General features: G+C 37.2%; 1 pseudogene; it reads right to left on the bottom strand.

The window, feature by feature from the left end:
- Positions 1–10558: 10558 nt before the first annotated feature.
- Positions 10559–10903, bottom strand: LOC100348729 (large ribosomal subunit protein eL31-like; annotated as a pseudogene).
- Positions 10904–13727: the final 2824 nt, after the last annotated feature.

Genomic DNA, 13727 nt, shown 5'->3' on the forward strand with positions numbered 1-13727 from the left:
TGGTTGCCTCTTCGCTTTCCTGACTGTTTCCTTTGCTGTTAAGAAACTCTTCCATTTAAAGTAATCCCATTTGTTTATTTTATCTTTGATTACCCGTGCCTGTGGGGTCTTCTCCAGGAATTCTTCACCTATTCCGATATCTTGAAGGGTTTCCCCTATGCTCTCAATTAGTTTCATGGTGTCGTGGCGCATCTCTAGTTCTTTGATCCATGTTGAGTGGATTTTTGTATAAGGTGTAAGGTAGGGATCTTGCTTCATACTGTGACATGTGGACATCCAGTTTTCCCAGCACCATTTGTTGAAGAGGCTGTCCTTGTTCCAGGGGTTGGTTTTAGGTCCTTTGTTGAATATGAGTTGGTTATAGATGTTTGGATTGATCTCCAGTGTTTCTATTCTGTTCCATTGCTCTATCCATCTGTTTTTGTACCAGTACCAGGCTGTTTTGATTATAACTGCCCTGTAGTATGCCTTGAAGTCTGGAATTGTGATGCCTCTGGCCTTTTTTTTTTATTGTAAAGGATTGCTTTAGCTATTCGTGGTCTCCTGTTTCTCCATATGAATTTCAACATCATTTTTTCTAGGTCTTTGAAGAATGACTTTGGTGTTTTGATTGGTATTGCATTGAACTTGTAAATTGCTTTTGGGAGAATGGACATTTTGATGATATTGATTCTTCCCATCCATGAGCATGGCAGGTTTTTCCATTTTTTTGTGTCGTCTTCTATTTATTTCTTTAGTGTTTTGTAATTTTCATCATAGAGGTCTTTGACCTCCTTGGTTAAATTTATTCCAAGGTACTTTATTGTTTTTGTGGCTATCGTGAATGGGATTGATCTTAGTAGTTCTTCCTCAGCACTGGCATTGTCTGTGTATACAAAGGCTGTTGATTTCTGAGCGTTGACTTTGTATCCTGCTACTTTACCAAACTCTTCTATGAGTTCCAGTAGTCTCTTACAGGAGTTTATTGGGTCCCCTATATGTAGTATCATGTCATTCTTTTCCGTTTTCTATTTCCTCCCCTACTCAGTCGTGTGTGTCTCACTGTCCGTCCCAGGGTGGGTTGGGGGAGGGGCGGTGGCAGCTGTTGCCGCGGTGCTGGGCGAGCACCCCGTCTCTCCTTGGCTTCCAGTGCTGGTGCGTACACACTCCTGCTGGTGTCCTGTGCCTCAGGCGTCTGCGTCCTCCTCGCGTGTTCACCCTGTCTCCCCAGTTTCGGGAAGGGCTTCTCATTCCTCAAAACTACAAATTCTCACCCCTCTTTGAACCTTCCCTTCCCGGACCTTTGGTGTGCTCCCTCCCTATTCCACCATCTTCCCGAGACTCCTTACCTTGTATTCTTGCAGACTTTCTCCCATGTGCTCTCACCATCTGGGCTCTCCAGTAGGGTAACTGCAGTTCTTTATGATGGATCAGGAGCTCCTAAAAGGCAAAAGCAGAAGTTTCCAGTCTTTCTTGATGCCTAGCTTCTTCATTACTGAAACATCACTTCTTCCTCTTTGAATCGGTTAATTTAAGTCCCAGGCCAGTCCAGACTTCATGTGGGTGGGCCTGCAAAGCACAGTTCTAAATGCTTTACATTGGACTCTGATGAAACTGAGAGATAGCGAATAATACCCCCCCACCTTTAAAAGGAGATAACAGAAAATAAGTAAATATATGTAACTTAAGTAAGATAGCACAATTAGGCAATAGAGCTAGAATTCATTCTTTTCTACTTTTATCATAAACCTGCATTGCTTGCTCTTATGAATTCCATGCTCTTCTTCAAAATTGCTTATTTTTTGTTTTAAAAGTGTTTTTCCTTAATCTCAAATATACTCAATTCATATATATTAATATTAAATATTTGAGTAACATCTGCTCATTTTCAGTAAGAAGACTTAAAGTAGACTATTTATGTTCATAAAAAGTAATGTGCTGCTCTGGCTGGAGGTCTTTGACTCTATTAAATCTTGATTTTTATATCTCAGAAAAAAAGCAATGTAAGTGAAAAGTTGTAAGTAGCATATGCACTTACGAGTTCAGTCATCACTAAATTCATCAGTACCTTGACGTGGTGGCAAGTGATCCTTGAGAGAAAGTTGATATCCTAGAGATCCTTGGGTCCACTTGCTTTTGCATGACCTTTTGAAAATTCATACTAAACTAATTAGGATTGTTTAAATGTCCAATCTATTATATCTCTTCTTATGACTGAAGCCTGATTTAACTGTTTTTAAATTCTAATTTAAGGCTTTTCTAATTTGAGAGACAGAGAACTCTCATCTGCTGCTTCACTCCACAGATATCTGCAATGGCAAGGGCCAGGCCAGGCTGAAGCCAGGAGCCAAGGAACTCAATAAAAGTATCGTATGTGGTTTGTAGGAACTCAAACACATGAACCATCACCTATTCCTTCCCAAGGTGTACATTAGCAAGAAGCAAGAGTTAGGTGTCAGAGCTGAGAATCAAATCCAGGCACTCTGATGTAGGATGGGGTTGTTCCAAATGTCATATTAATATCTATGCCAAACATCTGTTTAGGTTTTTAAAAACACTTTCATATAGTCATTTTTAAATATTTATTTATTTATTTGAAAGACTGGGTTACAGAGAGGTAGAGGCAGAGACAGAGAAAGGTCTTCCATCCACTGTTTCACTCCCCAAACTTACAGGTTGACTCCTGCAAGGGTCAGAGCTGTACCGATCAGAAGCCAGGATCCAGGAGATTCTTCTGGGTCTCCAATGTGGGTGTAGGGGCCCAAGGACTTGGGCCATCTTCTACTGCTTTCTCAAGCCATAACAGATAGCTGGATCGGAAATGGAGCAGATAGGACTCGAACTGGCACCCATATGGAATGCCAACACTGCAGGCAGAGGCTTTACCCACTATGCCACAATACCAGCCCTTCATATAGCATTTTATCTGGCCATATGGCTATACGGCTTTTATTATTCTGCTCACTTATTTACTAATGTTAAGATTTTCATACATTTTGGAAATTTACATCTTGAGAAAAGGGATTGACTATTAAAACTAGGGACCTCAGACCAGCGCCGAGGCTCAATAGGCTAATCCTCCGCCTTGCCTTGCGGCGCCAGCACACCGGGTTCTAGTCCTGGTTGGGGCACTGGATTCTGTCCTGGTTGCCCCTCTTCCAGGCCAGCTCTCTGCTGTGGCCTGGGAGTGCAGTGGAGGATGGCCCAAGAACTTGGGCCCTGCACCCCATGGGATACCAGGATAAGTACCTGGCTCCTGCCATTGGATCAGCGCAGTGCACCGGCCGCAGCGCGCTGGCCATGGCAGCCATTGGAGGGTGAACCAATGACAAAAGGAAGACCTTTCTCTCTGTCTCTCTCTCTCACTTTCCACTCTGCCTGTCAAAAATAAAAAAAAAAAAATGGACCTCAGGATAACAGATAAAAGAGATTATTCTGCATAATGTAAAATCCAAATTAGAGCATTGGTTGGTGATTTTCAATTCATAATTCTCTGTTCTCTTATCAACATTCCGTTTATTTTTTGATTCATAAAGTATTTTAAGTCCAGGAAAATATAACCCACTATAAAATGCATATGACTGAGGCTGGCATGGTGGCACAGCAGGTTAAGCTGCCAGCTGCAATACCAACATCCCATAGAGGACTGCGTGCTCAAATCCCAGTTGTACCACTTTCCACCAATTCCTTATTAATGAACCTGGGAAGGCAACAGAAGATGGTCCTAGTACTTGGATCCCTGCCACCCACATAGGAGAACTGGGTACAGTTCCCAGTTTCTGTTCTTGGCTTTTTCCTGTCCCAGATGTTGTGGCCAATTGGGTAGAGAGCCTGTTGATTAAAAAACTGTCTATGCCTTTCTCTCTGTTACTGTTACTGTGCCAAGCAAATAAATTAAATAAATCTTTTAAAAAGTGTATAAACATAAAATAAAGTGTATATGGCTTAAAACTGTTTAAATAGCTAAATCAAAGCTTTAAACATTTTGTAAATTAGAGATGTTATTAAATTAATTATTAAAAAGTTGTGAACACTGCTATGCTTGGAATGATGGTACTCCCTCCAAAAGTCATTTTAAAACTTAATCCCCAATGCAAAAGTGTTAACATATATTATAAACTGTTGTCCTTTGGAGATGATTAAATTACAAGGGTGCCACACTCATGAATGGGAATTGAACTTTTTATGGGACATGTACTCTATAGAATACTATACAGCAGTCAAAAACAATAAAACCCGGTCATTAGCAACAAAATGGAGGAATATGGAAAACATCATGCTGAGTGAATTAAGGCAGTCCCAAAGGGACAAATATCATATGTTCTCCCTGATCGGTGATAACTAACCAATCACAAAAAAGGAAACCTGTTGAAGTGAAAGGGACACTATGAGAAACAGTGACTTGATCAGCCCTTGTCCTGAGTGTTGATGTACAATGTAATATTTTATCCCTTTTAGTATTTTTTTTTGCTCTAGTTAATACTATTGGTTGAACTCTGTAATCAACACACATTTATTCTTCGGTGTTGTAATTTAACTGAAAAGTGATCCCTGTTAAATATAAGAGTGGGAATAAGATAGGGAGGAGATGTACAATTTGGGACATGCTCAATCCGACTTGCCCCAAATGGTAGAGCTAGAAATATGCCAGGGGATTCCAATACAATCCCATCAAGATTGCATGTACCAATGCCATCTCACTAGTCCAAGAGATCAATTTAAGTTCACAATTGATCACACTGATAGGTCTAAGAGTCAAAGGGATCTCACAAACAAGACTAGTGTCTGCTAATACTAACTGATTGAATAAAAAAGGGAGAGAATGATCCAACATGGGAAGTGGGATACACAGCAGACTTGTAGAATGGCAGATGTCCCAAACAACACTCTGGCCTCAGAATCAGCCCTTAAGGAATTCCGATCTGGCTAAAAAGCCCATGAGAGTATTTCAGGCATGGAAAGCCAAGACACTCTGGGGAAAAAAAAAAAAAAAACACAACAACAACAACAAAAAAACCTAAATGAAAGGTCTGTGCAAGTGAGATCCCAGTAGAAAGAATGGGCCATCAAAGAAGGAGGTACCTTTCTCTGAAGGGAGGAGAAACTCCCACTTTGACCATGACCTTGTCTAAATAAGATCGAAGTCAGTGAACTCAAGAGGCTTCCATAGCCGTGGCAACTCATGACTAGAGCCTCATGTGATTACTGACGCCATAAACAAGAGTGTCAAATTGTTAAGTCAACAATAGGAGTCACTGTGTACTTACTGCTTATGTGGGATCTCTATCCTTAATGTGTTGTCCAATGTGAATTAATGCTATAACTAGAACTCAAGCAGTATTTTACACTTTATGTTCTGTGCGGGTACAAACTGATGAAATCTTTACTTAATATATACTAAATTGATCTTCTGTATATAAAGATAATTGAAAATGAATCTTGATGTGAATGGCATGGGAGAGGGAGCAGGAGATGGGAGGGGTGCTGGTGGGAGGGAAGTTATGGGGTGGAAAAGCCATTGTAACCCTAAACTGTATTTTGGAAAATTATATTTACTAAATAAAAGTTTAAAAAAAGAAAGAGCTCCTGATTGAAGGGAGCTCTTTCTTTTACTTCTATCTGTCCTGCATGCAAAAATTCCTCCCCATCCACCAAATGATGCAGCAACAAGGTACATTCTTGAGAGCAGAGGGCAGCCCTCAAACACTTCAATCCTGACTTTTTACTGTACTTCCCAGCCTTCAGAACCACGTGCAATAAATGTACATTGTTTATATATATCTAACTTGCAGCATTTTGTTACAGCAACACAAGTGGTTGAAGATATTGACTTGGATGGGGATTTCTCTATAACCTGAGGAATGACTGAAATACCGTCTCAAGGAATCAATGAAAAATGACCAACTACAGGATTTGCATTTCTACTTCCCTTCATCCTCAACAGCATTTGATAATACCATTGTCAAAATGTGTCAATCTGCTACGTGTAAAATAGTGGATCCTTAATTAAATCAACCTTTGTACATATTAGCAAGATTGTCACATTTATCCTGGTCATTAATGTTTCATCTGCTTTGAATTGACTATTCATGTATTTGAAATTTTTAAGTGGGTCATGTGCATTTTTTACTGACATTTAGGTTTCTATTGTCTTTCACAAAGGCATTACACACATCAATAGATATTCTGCCAATCTTACTTGTTTTGGAGTTTTTTTGTAGTTTTGTGTGTAATTTTTTAGAAGTATTATTATTCCTGTCTTTGCAGTGAAGTTTTAACATTAAACAAAAGTGTTATTTTCACTCAGCATAATGTTTTCCAAATTCCTAATAGGGATCACTTTTCTGTTAAAATTTAAACACCTAAGAATAATTGTGTGTTAATTACAGAGTTCAACCAATGGTACTAGAAGACATTATGCTGAGTGAAATAAGCCAATCCCAAAGGGACAAATACCACTTGTTCTCCTTGATAGGTGACAACTAACTGAGCACTAAAAAGGAAACCTGTTAAAGTGAAATGAACATTATGAGAAATGGTGACTTGATCAGCCCTCACCCTGACTGTTGATGAGCAACTTAATATGTTATCCTTCTTAGTATTTATTTTGTTTGTTCTACTTAATACTTTTGGTTGCATACGGTAATCAATACACAATTATTCTTAAGTGCTGAAACTTAACTGAAAAGTCATCGCTGTTAAATATAAGAGTGGGAATAAGAGAGGGAAGAGATGTGCAATTTGGGACATGCTCAAGCTGACTTACCTCAAACGGTAGAGTTAGAAACATACCAGGGGATTCCAATTCAATCCCGTCAAGGTGGCATGTACCAATGCCATCTCACTAGTCCCACTGAGCAATTTCTGTTCACAATTGATCATAATGATAGGACTAAGAACCAAAGGGATCACATAAACAAAAATAGTGTCTGCAAATACTAGCTGATAGAAGCAAAAAGGGAGAGAACGATCCAACATGGGAAGTGAGATACACAGCAGACCCATAGAATGGCAGATGTCCTAAACAGCACTCTGGCCTCAGAATCAGCCCTTAAGGCATGTGGATCCAGCTGAAATGCCCATGAGAGTATTTCAGGCATGGAAAGCCAAGACACTCTGGGAAAAAAAAAAAAAAAAACAAAAAAAAAAACCCTAAATGAAAGATCTCCACGAGTGAGATCCCAGTGGAAAGAATGGGTCATCAAAGAAGGAGGTACCTTTCTCTGAAGGGAGGAGAGAACTTCCACTTTGACCATGGCCTTGTCTAAATATGATCAGAGTCAGTGAACTCAGGGGGCTTCCATAGCCTTGGCAGCTCATGACAAGAGCCTAGGGTGATTACTGAGGCCATAAACAAGAGTGTCAACTTGTTAAGTCAACAACAGGAGTCACTGTGCACTTACTCCTCATGTAGGATCTTTGTCCTTAGTGTGCTGCACATTGAGATTTAGTGCTACAACTAGTACTCAAACAGTATTTTTCACTTTATGTTTCTGTGTGGGAGCAAACTGTTGAAATCTTTACTTAATGTATGCTAAACTGATCTTCTGTATATAAAGAGAATCGAAAATGAATCTTGATGTGAATGGAAGGGGAGAGGGAGTGGGAAAGGGGAGGGTTGTGGGTGGGAGGGACGTTATGGGGGGGAAGCCATTGTAATCCATAAGCTGTACTTTGGAAATTTATATTCATTAAATAAAAGTTAAAAATAAAAAAGTGTTATTTTCTTTGTGATTAATGGATTTCATGTTTAGTAGAGATATTTTTACAAATACAATGAAATTTTTCAAAATGAAATTTTGAGAAAATGTGTTTCACATTTAGTACATTAATCATTGCAAGGTGTCTGGCGCACAACAAATCTTCCCAGGCAGACGGATCAATTAATTCACAGGCTTATTGGGGTTCTGTACCCGGGTAAGGTTCACCGGTCCCAACAGAGCAACAGAGCAACAGAGCGGGGGCCGGGGAAGTCGCATGTCAGAGATTGGGAGAGCTCCTTTTATAGATTCAGGGCATGGGGGTTAAAGGTTGAGGCAGGTCTGATCCTCATTGGTTGACCTTTAGGCACCCACGGGGACCTTGACAAGGATTTTTCTTCCCCGGAAGTACAGGTAGGAACTTTCCATTCCCGGAAGTATAGGCCTTTCCTCCATGCGGATCTCAAAGCTACCAATCATTACAGAATTTGTCTGTGCATAGTATAAAATAGGGCACTAAATTCATTATACTTCTAGGAAGATACCTAATTATTTCAATGTGATTTATTAAAGAATTTGTTCTTCTCTCTTCCCAGGTGATTTGCATATTACAGTGACTTCTATTTATGTGTTACTGCTTCAATTTTCTGTTCTCTTTCATTGATCTACTATCTCATATAAAAAGCACCCCTTTTTAAAAACACAAAAGTATCAACTATGTTATCTCATAGAGAAAGCATTCACATTCTTTTTTTTTTTCACATTTTCTTTTTGGCTTTTTTACCTCTCGGTTTGCAGCTGAAAACAAACTTTTTAGGTTAAATATATGCAAATGCACATAAACCCTATTTTAATTTCAATTAAAATTAGTTATTTTAAAAAGCAAATTATTGGGGCCAGTGTTGTGGCATAGTGGGGTAAGCTGCTCCCTGAGATTATTCTTAAGAAGGACAATAAAATGTTTCATACTCTTTTATACTGCCAAGAGAAGAGCATGGACTTGGTGTATTAATGATCCCACCACACACACACAAAAAAAAAAAAAAAAAGAAAAAGAAAAAAACACATAGGAATACCTCAGACCAGACCACAGCCAAGATCCACATCCAATAATCCTAAATCCTGAAGAAGAGCCACCCAAAAGACCAGCCCACCTCATTATATACACAATTCATTTGCAGACCTGAGCTTAAACATATTTATTATTTTAAATTATGAAGAAGAGTGATTTCTAATTCATTATTTTTGTAAAAATGGCTAATTTATACATCAGCTAAATATGGCATTATATAAAAAATTGATTTGGGAAACTTTTCTTCCTGAAAACCAAAATCAATGTTCAATCTGGAGTAAACATTCAAGAGACGTTTGCTGACTGTTGAAGGTATAAAATGAATACTGATTTTCATACAGTAAATTCTAAAAATACTCTCTTGCTCACACCTGGTGATGATGTGAATTTTTGTGATAACAGATGATATAATATCCATAGGTCTTTCTGTAGGTGTAACTGAAGTAAGGAGTTCAAGATTAAACCTTTAATAAACAAATACATCAGTATATATGTAATTAGTTTGGCTCCTTAGCCTTCAGAATCAGTTTGTCAATATGTGCCAGAGTTCACAAGAAGAGTTTTGAGAAATAGTTTGGATAATTAAGAATAAGAAACTCTTATTAAACTGAAAAAAGAAGATTCTCAAATCTAAATTATTTGATGCAGCTTCCAAATGTGAATATACAACGGGAGAATGTCTTGAACATTCAGAAAATTTACCATATTTTTACAAAGATATATCTAAAAAGATATTTCATGGTTTAGAGTGTTTCCCATTAATTAAGCAATAAACTATTCAATTATCTTTCAAGTCCTTGTAATCATGTATTTCCTTTATTTGTATTGAAGTTCTCTTTTCCAAAGATAAGGACAAGAATGAAGATTTATGAGGCAGAGATCTTAGAGTTTGCAAATTGCTGGGAGTTATGCATGATATGAGTTAGTGATAAGAAGGAATTTGATCTGATCCTACAAGACATGTAGATATAAATGAAATGCTGAAATTCAAAAACTAATGTGTAGGAAGTGTGAATTTCACAGAAATACCTCATATTCTTATAAGAATTCATATCTTTGTTTCCTCTCATATCTGGATACTAAACACATGTATCCAATAGTCTGTTTAAAATTTCCACTTGGATTGCTGTTTTAGACTTTATTCATCCAAAAGAGTATTCTTATTTCTCATGTCTAATTTCCTCCATGGCTTCTTCCAAATTCAGTAATGGCACCTACATATATGCCCTACTCTGCTTCCAAATCTCAGCAGTGATGTTTGCCTTCTATTTCTTCTTTCCACCTCATATCAGCCAACATTTTGGGTCTTTGAATATATCCTAATCTAGGCTTTTCTCAATGTCCGAAGTCAGTTCACCACATTCCCTGGAACTACTTTGACTCCTTTGATGTCCCTGATTCCAGTCATGTCTTCCTACTATATGTTTTCAAACACATAGAATGACTTTTTAAAAATGTGAATCAGATCAAGTCACTGTCCACTTCAATGCTTTTCAATGGTTTCCTGTGATAATCAGAAAAAAAATCAAAACTTTACCCTGGCCCAAATAGCACTACAATACATGATGTACCCTCCCTGTCTCTACCTTATTTCATTTACATTTCAGTCATTTTAGTCTTCTTGATTCAGGTCCCCTGGCCTTAAATTTTCTTTTGCTAGAAATGTGAGTCTCCAACTCTTTTTTTTGTTATTTTTATAACAGAATATATATATATATATATATATATATATATATATATATATCAGGCAGAATAAGGTTTTTTTTCAGCTTTACAACTTTAATCAATTCTCATCCACATTGACTCTTTAGAGTTTTAAAGTGGTGACAGGTATATACGTAACTAAAATCTGGTGCTTATGTGGCAAATCTTCATCCTCATTATGTTTTCTGGACAATTTCATGCAAATGCAGTATGGGACGTCCCTTATTCCTTCAGCCCAGATGGTTTTGTTGAGCCTGGTATCAATGCACACATCTGGAGTCCCCATCTCTTCCATGGCAAGCTTCTGGATCTCTGAGTGCCCAAGGACACACTTCTTGAAGCCCACTCCATGGACACGTTTGTGAATGTTGATGGTATACTCTCAGGTCATCACTTGGTTGATGGCAGGATGGCCCTTCTTCTCACCACCCTTCTTTGTGGGAGCCATCTTGTAGGGCCCAGGTTTGAAAGGAAGAGTGCCAGAACACAAAATTTTTAACTCTCTATATAAAATAAATAAAGCTAGCTAATTAACATTACCTCAAGAGTCACCATTTTTGTAGTGAGAACACTTAATAACCAGTCAACACTTTGAAGAATGTCATATATTGTTATTAAGCGTAGTCACCATGTTGTACCATAACATCTCTTGAGCTTATGCTTCCTAACCAAAATCTTTACAGGGCACATATCTCACATGATTCAATTTCCTGCTCCATATAACCTCATAGAAAGGTTTATTTAACCACTCAATCTTAAATAACTTCAATCATTATATTTCTCTCCTTTTATGTGCTCTATTCTACAGAGCATGTGACCTCATCTTGTATATTTAGTCTTTGTTTTTCTCACTATAATGCAAGCTGCATGAGGCAGGAACTTGATTATTTTCTCTGTTTTTTTTTTTTTTTTCCCAGAAACTGAATAATGCAGATTTTCAAAATATTGGTGAAACAAACCAATAACTATGTGAGTGATTTTTGGAAACCCTGCTACATTTAAAGATTTAGGAACAAGTGGAAAATTCTTTCCCGATACTCCTCTCTCTTTCTAACTCTACAGTACTCAATACATATGAACAAAGCTTCCAACTGAAATATTGTATTAAGAATAATAACTGGACCAATTTTCAATTATTTTTTTATTTGAGAGGTAGAGTTATAGACAATGATAGAGAGAGAGAGACAGAGAAAAAAGAGAGACAGGGTGAAATGATTATTGTTTATAGTCAGTTCCTACACTCCTGCTAAGCTATGATCTTTCAACTTTATATTTGATGAACTCTTGTTTTTCAGTGGGCCATTAAGCCTTTAACTACAATGTAATTTAAAAATGTTATCTCAAAAAACTGAGAAAGAGAGAGAGTGAAAAGGAGAGAGACAGGGGAGGGGTAGAGAAGTATCATATTCTTAGAACTTATCTATGAACTATATGGAATCTAGTCCCCTTGAATTATCATATTAACATGAGAATTGATAAAATTGTGTTGTGCTTATTACTCATTTGCTGTGACCTTGAGAATATATGTAGTAATAAATTTCTAAACACTAAATATAAAAGAGGTTCTTTAATCTGGTTCAGTTTTAAGGAGCACTAATCTAAAAGAGTCAAAAGAAATATCTCCTTAAAGATGTTTTTCTTTTTTTTTTTTTTTCAATTAGCAATGATTGCATCTAGGATAAACCTCACTGCCACTGTGCAAAACATAAGGTTGATTTTTTTAAAGAAGTATTTTTTCTCTGAAATTTATGCTTATTTTTATATGTACTGCTGAGTGGAAGACTTGTAAAAATTTTGAAAACAACTTGTGCTCTTAAAATAGTTGTACATCAAGATAAGTTGTCCAAGGATGCTTACTTAATGATATGACAACAAACATCTGACATCATTTTTATTAAATTGGTAATAATTTTATTAAAACTGTAGTAATGCATCTTTTGTCTTATCTTTTATTCCTTTATTATCAGTATTGCTGTTATTTGTTTAAGTTGTTCATTGTGATGTCAAGTCAAATATAACTTTTTATCATATAATGAATTAATAGTTTTATAAATTTCATTAAAATGATACAATTGCTCAACCTCACCAGTAGAAATTATGTTAACCACTTTTATGCTTGCTGGATTTTTATTGGTGCCTCAGATACAAACCAAACTCTTATTTTTTGTCAATAAGAGTAGATATTTAAAACCGCATCACATAAGTATATGATTTACTAAAGGAGAAGTAATAAACCTGTTCACACATGATCTTGGTTGATCAGCTGGATTAGGCAATTTCTGAATTTCTAGAAACCCCCAGGGTTTCTGAAGATACTGTCAAGAAATATTATTGAAGCTTATTTTATACTCTTCTGAAGGAAGATTTATAAGCCACATGACAATTAGATTTTTATTTTTTATTTTTATTTATTTATTTTTGACAGGCAGAGTTAGACAGTGAGAGAGAAAGACAGAGAGAAAGGTCTTCCTTCCATTGGTTCACCCCCCCCAAATGGCCGCCACAGCTGGCATGCTACGCCGATCCGAAGCCTGAGCCAGGTGCTTCCTCCTGGTCTCCCAGGTGGGTGCAGGGCCCAATCACTTGGGCCATCCTCTACTGCCTTCCCGGGCCCCAGCAGAGAACTGGACTGGAAGAGGAGCAACCAGGACAGAATCTGGTGCCCGAACCAGGATTAGAACCCGGTGTGCCGGTGCCGCAGGTGGAGGATTAGCCTAGTGAGCCGCGGCGCTGGCCTAGATTTTTATTATAAAGGATCTTGAACATTTATGATAAAAAGAAAATATTCACCTCATTCAGTGATATAAGAAAATATTCACCTCATTCAGTGATATATTTAACAGTTCCACTGAACAGGGTATATAGTGTTTTATCAATTATAAATCTGATTACAGTATCTGGCTCCTTTTCTGCAACATATACTAAATGTATCCCTTAGAATTTTCTTGATTTAATTTTTCTGATCTACACATATTATGAGTTAACCTTCCCACAATTTTTGTCTTTTATACATTCAAACCCCAGTTATGCAAATTCAACAAACATCATACTTGTTATAGAATATATAATTATGCATTTCTAAAAGTAGTCATTGAAATCATTTCTTAGTTCTAGAATGAGAATGTTCATAATTTCCCTTCCTTACTCACTGATTTCAAATGAATTAACCCACAGAAATCTTAACACTATAGAAACATATAAGAAGCAGCACTTAATAGGAAACTGTAATAATTAATATTTGTTTTGTTTTGGCAATGCTAAAATATTTCTGA

The sequence above is a fragment of the Oryctolagus cuniculus genome, chromosome 6, assembly GCF_964237555.1.
Source record: "Oryctolagus cuniculus chromosome 6, mOryCun1.1, whole genome shotgun sequence".
NCBI lineage: Eukaryota > Metazoa > Chordata > Mammalia > Lagomorpha > Leporidae > Oryctolagus > Oryctolagus cuniculus.